This window comes from Mastigoproctus giganteus, chromosome 7 (assembly GCF_048544385.1).
Source record: "Mastigoproctus giganteus isolate SK-2022 chromosome 7, ASM4854438v1, whole genome shotgun sequence".
Lineage (NCBI taxonomy): Eukaryota > Metazoa > Arthropoda > Arachnida > Uropygi > Thelyphonidae > Mastigoproctus > Mastigoproctus giganteus.
In genome coordinates this window covers 13,854,589-13,872,827 of record NC_143581.1, presented here as the reverse complement: position 1 = coordinate 13,872,827, position 18,239 = coordinate 13,854,589, and the positions used below count along the sequence as shown (strand labels likewise).

Here is an 18,239-nt window from a genome sequence, read left to right as displayed (position 1 = left end):
AGAATAAGCAGGATAAATCAATATTTCAAACCCACATTAGTGGGCGCACCTCACTGCAGCATGCGAGGAATGCGCAGGGGTATTATCGTGGAACAGCTCTCCCCGTATTTTTATTATTATTTTTTTTAATAGCAGCACTAGCTTCATGAGGTTAGAATAATACTTCGCCACCACAGTACAGTCCTTTTGAAGGTAATCTGTTAGCATTTACACCAAGCTGATACCAAACACTGACAGCGTCAACTTGCCAGCGCTTGGTTACACCTTTGCCTTTTTTTGGAGAGGATTGTGATTCGGCATGCTTCCATTATTTTGACATTTGTTTAGTTTCGGGATCATGGCGATGGATCCAAGCTTCATCCATGGTGACCAGCCATGGATGTTTCATTTTCTGAAACATCGACAAATATTTCATGTGCACATTGTGTCCTTTCCTTCTTCTGGTAAGAAATCAAAGGTCCAAGAACCCATCTAGCAGACACTTTACTCATATGCAACTGCTGATAGATGATGTTCTCAGACTTCACACTAATTGCAAAAATTGTGGATTAATGCCACAATTTTTGCAACGCTCTTCTGTCACAGCAGTTGCTGGGCATCCTGGGATTTCTTCATCATTCATTGAGGTTCTTCCACATTTGAGTTGTTTATACCAATGTACAATATCACTGTAACCTGGGCAGTCTTCTCCATAAAGAGCGACCAAAAAATATTTGTCAGATCGAAAACAAAATTTGTGTGGTTGCTATAGAGATTAAGGTATCAAACAAAAAATCTTTCTATCACAATTACACTGGTGTTCAAAGAAAGTGCATCACCCCTCAAAATTGTAATTGTCATTTGAATAACGTAAGTATATGGCAATATTTCTTACAGATTGCATCAGATAAGATTGACACGCATATGTGATGAAGTAATATTGCATCAGCTGTTACTTTCAGCTATATAAGCACGCTCTGCAAGAGTTGCAGTCATTCCTTGCTTGTGTCAGGATGGCGAGTTACGTGCAGTTGACGCTATAGTTGCTTTACGTGAGGAAGGATGTTCTTCCCGTCATATTGCTTATACTGTAGAGAGTGTCTTGTAATCAGTCGCCAGTGAGTAGATTTTTTTCCAAACTCAAGAATACTGGTTTGCTGATAGGAAAAAAGGAACCGGACGCAAACGAGTCTCTACGCCAAAACAGGACCGGTTTTGAAGCGCTTATGCCTTAAAACCGTAAAGCTTCTTCGTCTGAACTGAAAATAGAATGGGAAGAACATACAAGAGTGGTAGCAGGTGCAGTAACAGTCAGAAGACGCCTCTTCGAAAATGGACTTGTAGCCCGTCATCCTAAAAAGCCCCTCCTCACACAAAAAAGATGAAAAGGATCCAATTAATTTGGTGTGAGGAACATGTCAAATGGACCCACGAGCAGTGGAAGTGAGGTATTTTCTTGGATGAGAAGAAATTCAACCTGCATGGCTCTGATGGGAGACAAACGATTCGCCGTAGACGTGGTGAAGAATATTATTCAGACTATGGTGTTTACAGCGAAATACCAGCCAAATGATATGGGAGTGCATTTCGTATCGCGGAGTAGGTCACCTGCAGTTTATAAAAGGTTCCGTAAATGCCAATGGATACCTGGCTATATTGGAAGGCAAATTGCTGCCAACCATTAAAGACCATTTCAACCTGCCAAGTAACTGCACCTTTCAAGGTCGACCTTGCTCCTTGTCATTGGGCGAAAAGCGTAAGTAGGCACATCTGTAGTTACTTTAGCTCCACTTCTGCATTAGGGGTTCGACAGTGATGTGTTTACATTTGTTGCAGGTGAAAAAACTGTTGGAAGAACAGTCGATTACAACTCTTAGCTGGCTAGGAAACAGCTCGGATCTGAATCCTATAGAGAACCGTTGGCATCGTGTGGAATCTACAGTTGCCAAAAAGAAACTAAAGACCCTTCGTGAACTTCAGGAAGCCATAATTCGTGTTTGGAACCACGAACTATCAGTTGATTATCTTCAGAAATTGATCTTGTCAATGCCTCGACGGTGTGCTGCTGTCATTAGGGACAGAGGCGGTTCAACTAAATATTAGTTTGCACCTGGTGAACTTTTCATTTTGTTTTCCATTTAAAATGATAAACTGAAGCAAATTGAGGGCTTCTGATAACATTTCAGCCATAATTATCCAAAACTGTTGTATAAAGGTTGCAAATGCTCATTTTGGAATATTTTGAGAGCACCTGTCAAATATTCCTTAACTATTAATAAATATCTTTTGTTTATATTTGTAATGCTAGTCATTAATGTAACATACCATCGCGAAAAAGGGTTAAAAATGTGAAATTCCTAGGTGATGCACTTTCTTTGAACACCAGTGTACTACTGGGTAACTACAAATCTTTTTTGAACCCTCCTCGTAAGTGAAATGCAACACAAAACTGAATCATAATAAAACCAACTAAAATTGTAACATTAATTTCTAAATAAATATTTATCAATGATTTAAAAAACATTAAATAGTAAATGGTGGTCAAAGCGTTCAAAATAAAATTGCCACCGTAATATACATTAAAATGGTTTGGAATGCAATTTGTATTCCGTAGTGCAGCACAGCGAAAGAGAAAATGGTATCCGTTTAGTATAAAGTGACCAGTGACGGTAGTGTTTATTATATTGGTTTGACCAAATATATAAATAATTTAAGAGCTTATGGAACGCCAAGTTTGCTTACCTTTTGTCAACCACACTAATGGTGTTGGTGAAATCGAACTCAGCGCTACTTATTAGGTAGATTTGATAAAGTAAACATTGGAAGAAAGTGATTATAAAGTGTGGGCCAGTGCCGAGCGTTAGGATCATAAAAATTGACGAACTTCGGTCTCCATTAAATTCCGACTGAGGAACACAAAATCAATATCATACCGCTTGGTACCAACAGTCTCCATGGCGTCTGCCCGTAGTTCATTCTGCGCAAGTCTGTTGCCACCCATAGCGACGCATTTTACATTGAACGCAATTTCCTTTAGAAACTGCGTTCAATAAACAGCCACCAGACGCGCTGAACGTAGAAAGAATGTTTACTTTTGTCAGTGGTAAAAGAGTAGAAAGTGTACTGAAGCTCAAGAAAGTCATCTAATCACAGCAAACGATTGCTGATGTTCTTGTGTAAACTAATTTACTAATCTTGAAGATGTAATGGATGAATATAAAGAAAAAAAAAAAAAGTGTTTAAACTGAAGGGTTATTCTTAAAATATGCGACAACTGACCGGTCGACAGGCAGATTGCGATGATTACGTTATGAATCATCTTTGAAATTTAAATACTCTCGTATCTATTACTGAAACAGCGAGCTGAATTGCATTGACTCATTCTGTTTAATCATGACAGATAAGATAGGAGTTAGGTTGAGTTAATTTCGTTTTGCATAAAAACAAAAAAAGCATTATGTTTTGTATCTAAATTGCATTTATATTCTAAAGGTCGGTTTGTCTATTTCATGAATTCGTAATTCTTCCTGGCTATACAAAGTAGGGTTCGAAAAGTTCGTGACCTGAGTAAGAAAGGGTAGTGGTACAGCATTAAACATTTATGTACTTGTATAACGCTTCAAACAATAAACTACCAAGTTTCGTGCAGTTTCAATAGTTTTTTTTTTTTTTTTTTTTTAATTACAGGTCCCAAAGTCAAAGTCGTGCGAATAAGGAAAGATGGACAAAAATCAGTCGCCTTGCAGTCATCCAATATTTGTGGAAAAAAAAGGGACTAATACCAAAGGCAATTCATTAGAGCATGGTTACAACATTGGAGGAGGGTGCCTCTTCCTATTCTATGGTTAAGAAGGGAGCAGTAGAATTTAAATGAGGAAGAGAAAGATTGGAAGATGGACCACTCTGTGGAAGACCTACAACGTCCATCACTCCAGAAGTTGACAGTGTGCATGATCTTATGATGAGTGATCGACGAGTGAGAGTTCAGTACATTGATAACATCTTCGTCATCTCACTCATCTGAACACGAGTACCACATAATAACAGATATTTTCACTATAAAAAAGTGTCAGCACGACAGGTCCCAAAGTTGTTGACAGCAGATCAAAAACGCGCAACAGTTGTTAAGTGAACATCTGCATCGTATTTAAGCAGATCCAGTAAGTTTCTTTGCAAGGCTTGTGACCATGGATGAGACGTGCAGCCAGAGACAAAGGAGCAGTCCAAACAGTGGAAACAGTTCTTCTCCCACTCCAAAAGAGAGCCAAATCGGTTCCTTCCTTCCTTCTTGTCGGTTTCTCCAGAAACGACAGACACTTACAGGGGCTTATTACTCAGACGTTGCGACGCGTTTGCGTGCAAACGAACACAAACGCCGAAGAAAACTCAGAAAAGGAGCCTCGTTACACCAGGAAAACACGCCTGCTCACAAGTCTGCCATTTACATGGCTGCACTGCATAAGCTCGCGTTTGGAATTTTGGACCATTCCCCAGATCTAGGACCATTGGACTTACCTTTTTTGACTAATTTGAAAAAAAAAAAAAAAAAAACCTGGTTGGCATCCATTTTCCAATGACAGTAAAGTCGTCGATGCAGTGGATGTATTCCTGGAGGCCCAAAAGAAAAATTTCTTGGCAGCTGGAATTAACGCATTGCAGCATCGTTGGAAAAATTGCGTTGACTCCAAAGGAGACTATTGAAAATTAACATATTACTGTACTCCTTAAATAAATCATTCATACTCAAGTCACGAACTTTTCAAACGCCCCTCGTATAGGGAGTCCTGTCACGCTCCTATATATATACAGGGTGGTTATAATTAGTCTATCCCTTTGGTCGTTTATAGGTAGAAAATCATGAATGGTCTAGACCGGTAGTGAGCAACCTTTTTGGCACAAGGGCCTGAATGTTTGCAGGCCACTTTATCTATTTATTTATCAATAATGACTTTAAAACTGACCAATGCCGTCAAAATAGGCAAGTGCCTGTATTGAGGAAGTCACTATTATTACAATATAAAATAAGATTTCTGAAAATGTTGAAATGCATACACTTACATCGCAGTTTTGCTGCTGTAGGAATTTAAGCCAAAGCAACAAAACCAAAAGGCAGTGACAGTATTATCATTAAAAAACTTAAAATTGTTTAGTAATATAATATGTATTATATATTGTTTGTTGACTTTGTTTCTTGTTCTATGAAATATATAACGCGGGCCGCGTTGTAAAGTTGGATGGGCCGCAAGCGGCTTGCTCAGATATTGACATAACTTTTATTTTATTAAATAACAATTTATTTAACAGATTATCCGTTGGGCTTAATGAACTATTTTTTACAATCAATAATTTCCCACAATGTAATTTAAAATTTTCATAACTTTTTATAAACGTTACTTAAACCAATCAGATAATCTGGGTATGTTATGTCGTAATTTATGAATCGGTTCTGCAAGGGGTGATGCCCCAGAAATTATTTTGCTTGTGGGGATATAAAACAGTTTTTTTAAGGCGAGTTTTGTCCCCTCCCCTATACGCCTATGAGGGCAAGTATCTTCTCAGTGCGCAGTGCACACAAGGGTGCAACTGATTCTGCGAAGAGAGATCATTTTTCCAAAGTTTGTGAAGGGTAGATTCACTGGCCACAGGTTGAGCTTGATAATGGCAAATCAAGTTGGACTTTGATCCATTGGAAGTGATATTACTGTATATATTCCACAGAGGAAGGGAGAACAGTGTTATGAATTCAGTTCTGCAATCAATTGTTGGCTTACTTTTATGCCTTAAAGTGCAATCAATGTCCTTTGGCGAATTGTTATCAGATAAATTTAATTTGGTATTTTCAACATACTGACTTCCAAACTTTGTGGCGAAGTTCAATCATGGTCGTATGTAGTTCAAGTGTAGGTCAGAGGTCACTAGTACGTCCAAAACGTTCTTCATTCAAAGAAAACAGATGGCGTAGTGATATCTTAGCTGTTTACAGAGGGACAGATACAAAGATTTCGTATTTGGTTAGTGCAGATAATAGTAAGTGCCGAAAGTTAAACATTTGGCCTGGTAAGGAGTCATCTTCTGTCGTTTCTGGAGGGAAACAATATCTCGCTCCAAAACAGCAATTCACTAGGTTTTTACAAATATTACGTAATAAAGGTAATGAAAAAAAAAAAAAAAAAAAACCTACAACTTACATTAAAACCCACACACAAAATTAAATTTAGAGAATCGAATTTAAAATTATATAAACAAGTTCATTTTTCAAATACAAAATCTTGCCCAATTGTCCTCTACTTCAGTACCTAATTCCTCGGCTCCGCCTTCTGATTCCAGATAGCCCTCGCGAATGACTACTGAGTCCTGAGGTGGTTATCCAGAGTTATAAGGCGATACTTGCAAAATCAAAGTCTACACCAGAAGTGGAAAATCAAACTCGAAAGATCGGATGACATTAAGCGACCACGTTATCCCCGTCAAAAATTTTCTGAGTAAGAAAGTTGTCAAAATCTCCTACTTGTCAAACGAACCTATTTTTATTTTCCTACTAGTCCGAAATAAGATGAACCATCTTGTTTATGTAAGGTAGGCGAGTCAAAGACGCTGTTCTTAACAAGATCTACTACCATCCATCGCTTCCGTAAAAAGTACCAATGTTCATCAATAGGGGTCAGCACTAGTTTGTTCATCTATTAGAATGAAATTATTAGCACATGTGCCGCGAGCTTCCACTATTTTGTTCCAGCACGGGATTCTGCTTTATGTAAACATGGTAAATGCTAAACATGATATGTTTAGCATTTTATGTAAACATGATAGTACGCCTCTATTCTTTAACACAGACAATAAACAGATATCAAAAAATATTATTAGACTGAGAGTCGCGTGGTCCTTATTGGTATGTGCTCTCTTTTGAAAACAATATACTCTTTGGGATATTTTCTCAGATGTGGCAGTTTAAATATGAAGTGTTTAATTTCTTTACACAAAACACGAACAGCCAAGAATAGGTCAACTTTCCGAGGAGACAGATACACACAAGCGCTATGGCGGCTGAAATGATGGTACGACAGTAAAAACTCAGCAAAGTAATTCCAAATTCCTAAGGACTCGGTAAATTGGATTGCAGAGGGGAAGGGAGAAAAAAAAAAAAAGTTTTATCTAAAAGACATTCTACGCGTTATTTGGACTCTCTCTCCCCTCCTGCTCTTAATAGGGAGTATTTGAATATTTTAAGAAAAGTTAAAATCACAGCTAGCTAAGTACTGCAAATCGATTCCAACTTTTCATAGAGTTAACAAGTCGGATAATCAAACGTTATTGTAACGAACGAACTTGGTGCATCTACCTTAAATGAAACATTAATTGCGAAAATAAAAATACCAGTAGAGAAGCCCACTATCAGTTCAAATTTACATAAATTTATAGAGATACAGGCATTAAAAATAGTTATTAGTAGTCAATTGACGCAAGGAAGCAAACTTCTGAATTAGCAAAAAAAAAAAAAAAAAAAACGAATTTTAGTACCTAAATCTTTTTCATCTTGAACCATTTTTATCTTATTTTCCCTTTATAAGCGAGTAATAGATAAATATCACACAAGGACCACCCGGAATATTTATTCATCTGCCCAAGTACACTGTTCGTGAATTGTGTTTTCTCTAGTCGATTTACCTGTTTGCTGGATGAAAAACCAGAGTTTCCGGGGACTAGCTGTCCCAATTGACACCGACTAACTCAGCCACGGAGTGAAAAGAGCACCATAAAAGGCCCTCGCGTCCTTGACAGGATTCGAACATGGGCCTTTTTCCTCTGGTGTGGGAAATACGGTGGCGATGCCACTGTGCTACGAAGCAGACCCTAATAAGTTACTCCAGGATTTCTGTCCACGGAGTGAAAATAAGCTCATTAAAGTTCCTCGAGTCATCGATGGGATTCAAACTCAGGCCTTTTCAGCCCGGTATGGGGAGGACATTGACGATACAACTGTGCTATCACTGCGCAGACAATAAAAAAATAATACTAAAAATAAATAAATCTACTCGCCCACCGATGAGAGGCCAACAAGATTCGATATGGTGCCGTCTGGGTGGTGGTATCCGCCGAGAATATGTAACACTAATGTCTTCTAATGCGCTGCAATGCTGATGGGATACTGCCTCTTGCTCAAAATAATCACCTGAGAGGGCATAAATTCAAATTGAGGAAAGACAGATGTAGGACAGATGTGCGGAAATTTGCCTTTAGCCAGCGGGTAGTTGGTTGGTGGAACAGACTTCCATCCCTTGTTGTGGAAGTTGATAGCCTAAATAAATTTAAGACTCAGCTGGACAGGTATTTCGAACGAACGGAGGGGTGAAGTGAAAGGGCTGATGCAGCATAAGCTTGCTTTCTTGCATCATATGCCTCTACTAATGCTAATATCACGGCAACTCGTTGTGAAGGAACTCACAATATGAGATGTAACGAAAAACGATGTCATGGTCTGAGGCTTTCAGCCCTAAACCCCTTTTTAGTCTTTACTATCGCACACCGTCTGGCATCTTCCATATTGTGGAGTTATTATACTTCATAACTGGATTGTACTCATTGTATTACTGGGGTATCTATCCGCCCACCGATAAGAGGCCAACAAGCTTCGAATCGGTGCCGGGGAAGCTGTCTGATGATGATGTGCCCAGAGATATACTTGAAACCATTGAATTAACAAGACAAGACCTTTTATCTGTTGCCTACAACTGGTACAGCGGGAATCGACAAAGTACCACATTTTATCATTAAATGTTTGAGCCCATTTCTAAGTGATCCCCTCCTAATAATTTTCAATAGCATATTAAAAGGAGAATTTTTTTCCCTCCAATATGGAATTTATATTCTGTTAGGCCACTCCCAAAAGTTTCCCAGCCAACTCAAGCCAGGCACTTTAGACCCATCTAATTCCTCGTGTCTATTGAAATTACTTGAAAAAACAGCACTGAAAACACTTACTATGCACATTCTCCCGCACAGGCTCCAGCAAATTCATTATTCGTTGCAAAACAGATCAACAGTTAGTAACCTGATTATGACTACTAATGCAATCCTTGGATCATTTGAGGAGAAAGAAGAAATGTCAATCACATCTCTTGATCTACAAGCTTCGTTCGATAGTGTTCACATCCCAGCCTTGCTCAAACTTCTTCGAAATTATTATCACATCACAGGCCCAGTATTGAAGTTTCTGACATCCCTTCTTCAGAATAGAATCATCCAAATGTACATAAGAAAGCAAAGGTATACTAGACAAATACAAGCAGGCGTTCCACAAGGAGGAGTCCTGTCCGGAATTCTTTTCACTGCTATCATCTACCCACTAATACACAATAGAACAGATATGATATCATATGCAGATGATTTAAAGATCTTCACAAAAATAAATTTGACCGATGAAGCCAAAAACGCCACAGTAACCATCAACAAGACCTTATCAGAAGTACAGCAGTACCTCACGAATTTTGACCTGCAAGTGAACCCTGAGAAATCTGCCATCATGGTATTCTCTCTTAAACCCATACCAACAATAATTCAGCCTGCGATTGACGGAGTCCCGATCCCCTGCGTTGAAAAGCAAAGAGATCTGGGTGTAATCTTCGACAGAAAATTACGATTCCATCACCATATAGAAGAACTCTGTGCTAAATTCAACAAGAAACGGTGGGCTGCCAAGAAGCACTTGCTACACATTTACAACACAGACCTGATAGAAATGTATATCAGGATGATGATTTCTGGAAGTGTACTGTATGGAGTAGAGTTGTGGGGCTCAGCTGCAGACACTAGAATTAAACCATTAAAAGCCGCTGAATACTGGCTCCCGAAGTGGGCAAACTGGAAGTGTCATCTCCCACCACAGCAGCGCACAACACCGATGGCCAACGCGCTGAATTTAACCAGGTTTTCAGAATTAATGCACGAGAGAAGACTCATCTTCACCGTAAAAATGATTGCCGGGAGAGTCTCAGCACCCAACGTTTGGGACACCATGTGCTGGCGGATTCCCCAACCAGGTCTCCGCTCCACTCCCAAGCCTCTTGCTCTTCCTTCGAGATTACATTTGAAAGATCGGTTCCTCCCTTATCAGAAGCTCCATCTGGTTCAATCCCTGGATACTGACTTATTTAAAATCATAGATGATAAAAAGTATAGACGGATCATCCTAGATCTGCACGTGGTCTCCAGAACTACCAACTGATCTCAGATCGTTATGGTGGGGCAAGAGACTCTCAGAAAACTGGACTCGAGGAAAATCTTTTGTTATCACAATTTGTTATTTTGTATTAGTTTTCCTTTCAAGTCAATGTTATCTGCTATGAGTACTTTTTTTTTTTTATATAATTTGCCTATAATTAATCTTTACAATTCCTTTATTATCTCTGCCGCTTGGTAACCCCTGGCATTGTGCCGTGAAGGGTACTGTATGGTCGTGGTACCTGCGTGTACCGGTGAACTGTACAATAAAGATCTTATTTATTTATGGTATCCTTCGTTACCGAAAATAAGTAACAAGTCTTCCCTACTGGGGAAGCACTGCCTATTCGAGGGATTCACGAGCGAGTGTGAGGAGACCTGCACCCGTTCCTCTTTCGACGGCATTTCTTACTTCTTCTCCTACTAGCATTTTCCTCCCTTTTCGCTTTTCTATGTCTAATAGGGACAGAAATGTGGACAACAGTGTTTAATGTCCCATACACATTTATAAACGGTGACATCTGGGGAAGCTTGCTGGTATCCTTCGTTACCGAGAATAGGTAACAACAGTCTTCCCTACTGGAGAAGCGTTGCCTATTCGAGGTATTTATGAGTGAACTACTTGAGTGAGTTTGAGAAATAACTGCCCCCTTTCCTTTTTCGACGGCATTTCTTCTTCTTCCTCTCCTATCACTTTCCTCCACCCTTTCGCTTTTCTATGTCTAATAGGGAAAGAGATGTGGATAACAGTGTTTACTATTCCATAAACACTGTTATCCACCCAGACGGCACTTTTACAAATAGTGCCGTCTGTGTGGGTGGGTTGGTGTAGTGGTATCAGCCGAGAATAAGTAACATTCACCTTCTCTACTGCGGAAGCTTTACTTGTTCGAGGTAGTGCAATATCACCACAACTCGTTGTGAAAGCATTCGTAATATGAGATGTAACAAAAACGATGCCATATCACTTACTTCAATGATTTGTTACAAAAATGATGCTTCGCACTAATTTGTTCGTCCAATAAATTTCCCGAATCCCCTTTTTAGCCTGACTCCAGTAATTAACAACTCACTAGCCAAAAGAAAACTCCCTATAATCCAATCCAATCCAATCTAAAGTAATTTGAATTTATAATCCCTAGTTCTGGAATCATTTATAAAAAATGAAAATTTTGCCTTCACCCATTCTACTATCTTTCCCGCCCTATCACAGCCTTATAGATGTCAGTGAGATTCCCTATAGATGCCTGGTTGCAAGCTCTAAAATCCACATATTCATATTCGAAGTGTTTCCTCATAAGTGCGCCCTTTTTCAGATTTCACCAAACGGGTTGCCCGTCTACGAACATACTTTTAAGAAGGTCCAATGTCTTTCTTTAGGTGCTGCCTCCAGACTAGGACAGTATTCTAAGTGCGATCTTATAACTGCACTTATTACAGTGCATTTATGACTACTATTTTCACAACCAAATGTTCGATAAATCATTGATGGGACACCATAGACTTTCTTACCACTTGTCTACACTACTTAGAAAACTTCATATCCTCTCGCATTGCAACTCCCTTTCTTTATTTTGGGTTGCTGTTCCCCAAGTGTAAGATCTTGCATTTTGCAGCAATAAAACATAGATGCCAACTTTCTGACCATCTTTGAAGCCTATAACAAGACATCCTGAAGTAGGGCTGACTGTCGAATGATCATTTAGTCATTCTCCCAATCTTCACATCATCTGCAAATTTTGATATCACGTCCTCTAACTCTTCGTCGATATAATTTATGAAAATCAGAAACAACAGTGGTTCCAGAACAGATCCTTGTAAGACTTGACGTTAGGCCAATCTGAAGAATAATCATAAAGCACAATCCTCTGCTTCTTGCGTTGCCGCTACTCTGCAATTCGTCCCAGAATTTTACCCGTGATCCAGTTATATTCCAGCTTATATATTAAGCTCTTATGGGGGACAGTCAAATGCTTTACTAAAACAATAATAAAAAAAAAAATTTCAAAATTATTCTTACATCCAGCCAGTGGCGGACTGGGTCTAAAAATATTGGTTGCCAGGAGACAAAGGGGGCCCACCCACAACTATTATATTTTCAAGCTACTAAAAGGTCATTGACATTTTTAACATATTGTCTAATTAGGGGGCCCACTTGCCATCGGGCAAGCTGACACCCTGACCAGTCCGCCACTGCATCCAGCTTATGACCGTGTCCAAATAGATAACTAGGTTAATTAAACCTTATTTGCCCTTAACAAAACCGTGTTGTGCAGCCTTCAGAATTCTATTTCTATCTAAAGGTCCCTGTATTGCACTCTTCATCTTGACCTCCATGATTTTCTCCGACCACCGAAGACAGAATGGTCTGGAGTTATCCACTTCACACTTATAACCACCTTTACGTATTGGTGACATTGTTGATCTGAGCCCCTCATGGATCTCTACTAGGACTCTGGTTTCTAATTTTTATTCATGATGCTATTAAAAGTTACGTCAGAATTTGCTATGATACCGAAGTGAGCAGGATTATTACGAGGGGTTTCCGAAAAGTAAGGTAACACATTTTTTCTCTCTATGATGTTAAATAATACGAAGTTGAAATTACACACCAAGAAATAAGTGAACGTGCACTACTCCACAAAGTCTACAGTTTTATTGATGCACTAGCCCCAACGATGGATCAGTTCCGAAAAAGTCCGTGCCCACATGCAGTAACCAACATCGCTCCGCCTGATGAACTTCCTCATCCGTGGTGAAATGCTTTCCTGAAAGGTGTTTTTCAGAGGGCCGAACAAATGAAGCCTGGGCTGTAGGAGAGGATGTGACATGTGTTACTGCTAGGGCAATTCCTAGAACGGTAGTTCAAATCCGTCTCGTATTACTGTAGGTTTTAACAGACTCTATAAACTAGGCCAGACACTTGGAGTAGTGTCATGTTTGTGTATTTTATGTAAAAAAAAAATGTATGTTGTGATGTGCTGGCCTCTTGGCTACCTAGAAGCAGCGATCGCCAGGAAGGCTGCTTCCAGATACTCGTCCACACCACGGGAAGGTGGGCCAGTTCCAGTAGATAGGACGCCTTAGGTCTCAGTTTGAGACAAAATGGAAAAAAACAAAACCAAAAAAAAAAAAAAAAACACAACACTCTGGGGACCCGCTCCAGATTTAAAAATAATAATAAAAATAAATAATAAAATAAAAAAACTCGCCAGCTGTAACTACAAACACCACGTTAATCACAGTTAATTATCCAAAGTTAAATCACTTTTTAACTGTGGAAGGCCGACCGGGCTAGCCGGGTGGGTAAAGTGCCTGCCTGGCAACCCAAAGGTCGTGGGTTCGAATCCCGCCTCGGGTTTGGATAAAAGTACTGCAAAAACCTTGGGAGGTGCATTATGGCCACAGAAGCCGATGCGCCAACAACTACCAGAAAAAAAAAAAAAAAAACTGTGGAAGCATACTTAGATCAAATGCAACTTTAGCAAAGGTTTGTAACAGCTGAAGTTTATCTCGTTCCATCAAGAGATGAAACGCTTGTCCAGGAATCACATTCACCAAGAGATCACTAATTATTGATCACGCACTATCATAAATATTACATTCACACAGAATGTGAAACCAATTTTCCTTGGCTCCACAAAAACCACCTGATGAACTTCTTCATCCGTGGTGAAATGCTTTCCTGAAAGGTGTTTTTTCAGAGGGCCGAACAAATGGAAGTCTGAAGGCGCTAAGTCTGGGCTGTAGCGGGGAGGGGATGTGACAGAGTTTCCCAACGATTACGGCGCAACCACTCACGAGTGGTGTGGGCAGTGTGTGGAGTTGCGTTGTCGTGCAACAAAATCATGCCGCTTGTCAGGAGTCCTGGTCGTTTGCGTCGAATGTTGGCTTTCAGTTTTTCCAACGTTGCACAGTAAAGCTGTGCATTGATTGTTCCTCCCTTCGACAAGAAATCCACCAACAGAACGCCTTGGCGATCCTAGAACACTGTGGCCATGACTATTCGGACACTGGGAACAGTTCTGAATTTTTTGGGCACAGGAGATTGTGGATGTTTCCAGATCATGGAGTCTTGTTTACTCTCCATGGTAAAGTAATGAACCCACGTTTCGTCTGCTGTAACTATGCGAGCGAGAAAACCCTCTCGTTCGTAGCTGTATCGCAACAGCTACGAAGTCTTTTGTCTTGCTCGACGAAGGCCTGCTCACCCGATGTTGATCTTCAATATCAACACGGCTCACTTTAAATTCATTACACAAAAAACACACCTGCTTCTTTCTCATCACCTTTTCGCCATACACAGCAACCAGTTCACAGTGAATGTCACTCGGTGAAGACTGCTTTGCTTGAAAAAAGCGAATAACTTCACGAACACCTGTTTTGGACCAAATCGCATGGTAGCTGCCATTTTGCAACTGGAATCTGCTGTGAGGCAACAGTACCGCAACAGTGCACTGGCGGTCTTTTTGAACGGGTCCATTATTAACGTATTAACGGGTCCATCTGTCCATGGCGTTTCATCTCATTCCCTTTCACCATTATTAAAAAAAAAGTGTTATCTTACTTTACGGAAACCCCTCGTAATTAACGAAGATCAGGGAATATTGCTACAAAGAAGACTTTAGTTATACAACGGGTCTAAAAATGTAAATTAAGCTTTAACGATACAAAACAAGTTTGTACACTTGGGACATAACACTAATTCCAAGTTAAATTACTAACTTGGAGGGGGGAATCCAATAGGTGAGGTCGCATTGACTTGTCCTTGATTAGGTTGAGGGGTAACCGTCCATTGCGTTTATAATGGGTAGGATCTCTTTAAACAGAAAGATCAAAAAAGTTATGAAATTTATTTAAATCTTACAATAGCGTGTCTACTTGAAGTAGATTTTATATAGCTGAACCATGTTAGCAATCAGTTTGGCCCAATCTAGATGCCTGATCCAGAAACTTTAAGGCGATTCGATTCAACAGTTCAGTTTACATTTCTTAAAATGTTATTTTAACAATAAAGCAGTATGGAACTCCAAGGCCTCTGTGAGGTTGTTTGTGAGGAAACTGGCTTCATCACTAAAAATAACTCCGTACGAGAGGCTCATCGACTACTTTCATAGCACGGTACTTCATATGCTGCGGCATAATGCGGGCTGAAAAACCTGGAACAGCTTACAGGGAAAACCCTTACTCTCTCTATAATCCGACTACAGCATTGATTCAGGAATCAATTGGAAATCCCTCTAGTCTCCAACGAGATTTGAAATCTGACCTCTCCAAACAGTGATGGATCCGCTATACTGACACAGAGGACAGACTTTCACTAATGCTGGAAGTAGTTGATGAATTCGACTAATCAATCAACTAATGTTCATATAATACTCTGGTGTGCAAAACTTAAGGACCAACAAAATCTTTACTTAAGGTACTCTTTACTGATGAGAGTAGATTCAGTCTCAGCAGCTTCTGGACGTCAGCTAATCTGGCAAGAGGTTGGCACACGGTATCACCCCGCAAACATCCCTGAAAGGGATCGATATGGCGGTCGAGGTGCTCTCGTCTGGGGAGGCGTTATCTTGGATGGACGAACACAACTCCAGATACTGGAAGGCGGTACTGTAACCGGTGCACGCTACTATACTGGAAGTACGAGATGCCATTCGCCCCGAGTTCGTGTTTATGGATGATAACGCCACACCCCATCGCACTTTAATACCCCCTCCCCTGGTAGGGAGAGGGAGGGGACGGGTTTCTGTCTCCTCCCCCTCCCTGCTACACCCTTTTTTTTTTCTCCTGGTGGGGCCAGTCTCCACTGACCTTTCTGGGGTTGCCTTCCCTATCATCCCCATATTTCTATCTGTCCCCCCCCCCCTTCCTGTCTTCACCCCTACTCTAACTAAATATGCATTTTATTCTATTTTATTTTATTATAAAAATTTTTTTTTTTTTTTTATTATTACTATTACTTTTTATTTTTTTATATTTTTTTTTTTTATTTATTTATTTTTTTTATTTTTTTTTTTATTTATTTATTTTTTTTATTTTTTTTTTATTTATTTATTTTTTTTATTTTTAATTTATTTTATTTTATTTTATTTATTTATTTTTTTTTTATTTATTTATTTTTTTTATTTTATTTTTATTTTTTTTTTATTTATTTATTTATTTTTTTTTTTTTATTTATTTATTTTTTTCTTATTATTATTTTTTTATTTATTTTTTTTTATTTATTTATTTTTTTTTATATTTTATTTTTATTTTTTTTTTATTTATTTATTTTTTTTTTATTTATTTATTTTTTTCTTATTATTATTTTTTTATTTATTTTTTTTTATTTATTTATTTATTATTATTATTATTTTATTTATTTTTTTTTTTAAGGCCCTTGCCACTGAAATCTTAGGAAATTAGGTGGCAGGGCCTGCCAGAGTAATTACTTCTAATGCGATCCCTCTATGCCTGACCTGCCTCCTCGGGGTTAAGTGTGGGCAACGGGGGGTCCCACTAGGGGCCCAACGGCTAAAAGGTCAGAGGAACTACACAACATAAACATGTGGTAGATGACTGGTCTAGGTGGTAGATGACTCTCATCAACCGGTGAAATACCACCACTTTGCTTATTGGAGGCTTGAAGTGGTGGAACCCATGTTTAGTCTCTAGAGCTAAGTTCCGGCCAACCCTTCCCTATCTCTTCCATCATGCAGTATGATTGATGATTTTTGAGGTTATGATGAATGTCGTGGCGAGATCCAATATTCCTTACATTTCGAGGGTACAGCTCTAAAACGGTGTTCGCAGGCCGGCCGCTAGTTAGTACACCGGACTGAACCTATTGGTAACTCTCTAGGAAGCTTCCGGATCAGCTAGTGTATAATCTTGCTACCTCTACTCTGCCAGATAGTGACTGGAGGGAGTCCGAGTAGTGTGTATGCGGGGAGCATTGTCGAGGCCACGTTATGTCAAGGATCTGGGTATATTCTTACCACGTGTACGACATATCCAAAAATTTCATTACTTCATACAGCATGTCCCACCCACTTTTTCTTACTATTGAATACACCATGAATTGTCAAAATAATAGAGCAAGCTTATCTGCGAAAAGATCTAAACCTCCCAAGGACTTCCTAATTCATTTCACAAATATACGTGGTCTCAATTCTAATCTCAACGATGTCCATTTCCACTTGCAGTCTTCCAAACCCCATGTACTTTTTCTGACTGAATCTCAGTTATCAGTTGATTCAACTACTGCTCATCTCAGATGTCCAAATTATTTGCTGTATGATTCCTTTCGCCTCAAAGGTGGTACTTGTGCATATGTCCGTTCTGATATTCCCTGTCAGAGACTTGGCAATTTGGAATCTCCTCTCTTTGATCTTCTCTGGCTTAAAATCTCTCTACCTCATTGTGTAAAATTCATCTGTTGTCTCTACCGTTCTCCCAACTCGACAAATCACTTGGAGCTCTTTGACTTCCTCTCTTTGCAACTTGACTTTCTCCAGTCCAACTTTCCTAACAATGAGGTAATTTTCCTTGGTGATTTTAACGTTCACAACTCCAGCTGGCTTCCGTTTTCTAGTCACACCGACCCAGCAGGTCGAGATGCTGAGGCTTTTGCAATTACTAATGACCTAGCACAGATTGTTCATTTACCTACAAGAATACCGGACAATCCTAATCATACAGCCAATACGCTTGATCTTTTTCTCACAAACAACCCTTCTAAGTACAAGGTTGAAGCGAGAGGTCCTTTAGGCACTTCAGATCACAACTTGGTGATTGTCGCTTCTCCAATGGAACCTTTATCTCATGGCTATTCCCAACCTCGTATTGTTTGGCATTACAAGAATGCAAAATGGGATGACCTGCGAGACTTCTTTTCTTCCTTTCCTTGGTCTGATTACTGTTTCAAAACTTCTGATGTCAACGTTTGCTCAGATCGTGTCAGTGAAATTATTCTTGCAGGAATGGAATCCTTTATCCCACACTCCACTTTAAAATCTCGTCCTTTATCTAAACCTTGGTTTTCCAATAAATGTGCTAAG

The 18,239-nt window shown here is 39.4% G+C and overlaps 1 pseudogene across 3 annotated transcripts in view; it reads right to left on the bottom strand.

Moving 5' to 3' along the window:
* The window catches only part of LOC150082535 (ubiquitin-conjugating enzyme E2Q-like protein 1 pseudogene), a 37,716-nt pseudogene that overhangs the window by 9,558 nt on the left and 9,919 nt on the right, over positions 1 to 18,239 (bottom strand). Inside the window, exon 1 of one of the 3 annotated variants that reach the window (XR_016547231.1) lies at positions 6,276 to 6,349. The exons of 1 other annotated variant lie outside the window; for it this stretch is intronic. The product of XR_016547231.1 is annotated as a ubiquitin-conjugating enzyme E2Q-like protein 1 pseudogene, transcript variant X3 (transcript). Of the gene's footprint in view, positions 1 to 2,721; positions 2,925 to 6,275; positions 6,350 to 18,239 lie in introns of those variants that run through there. One more of the 3 variants, XR_016547229.1, reaches the window with a different exon arrangement.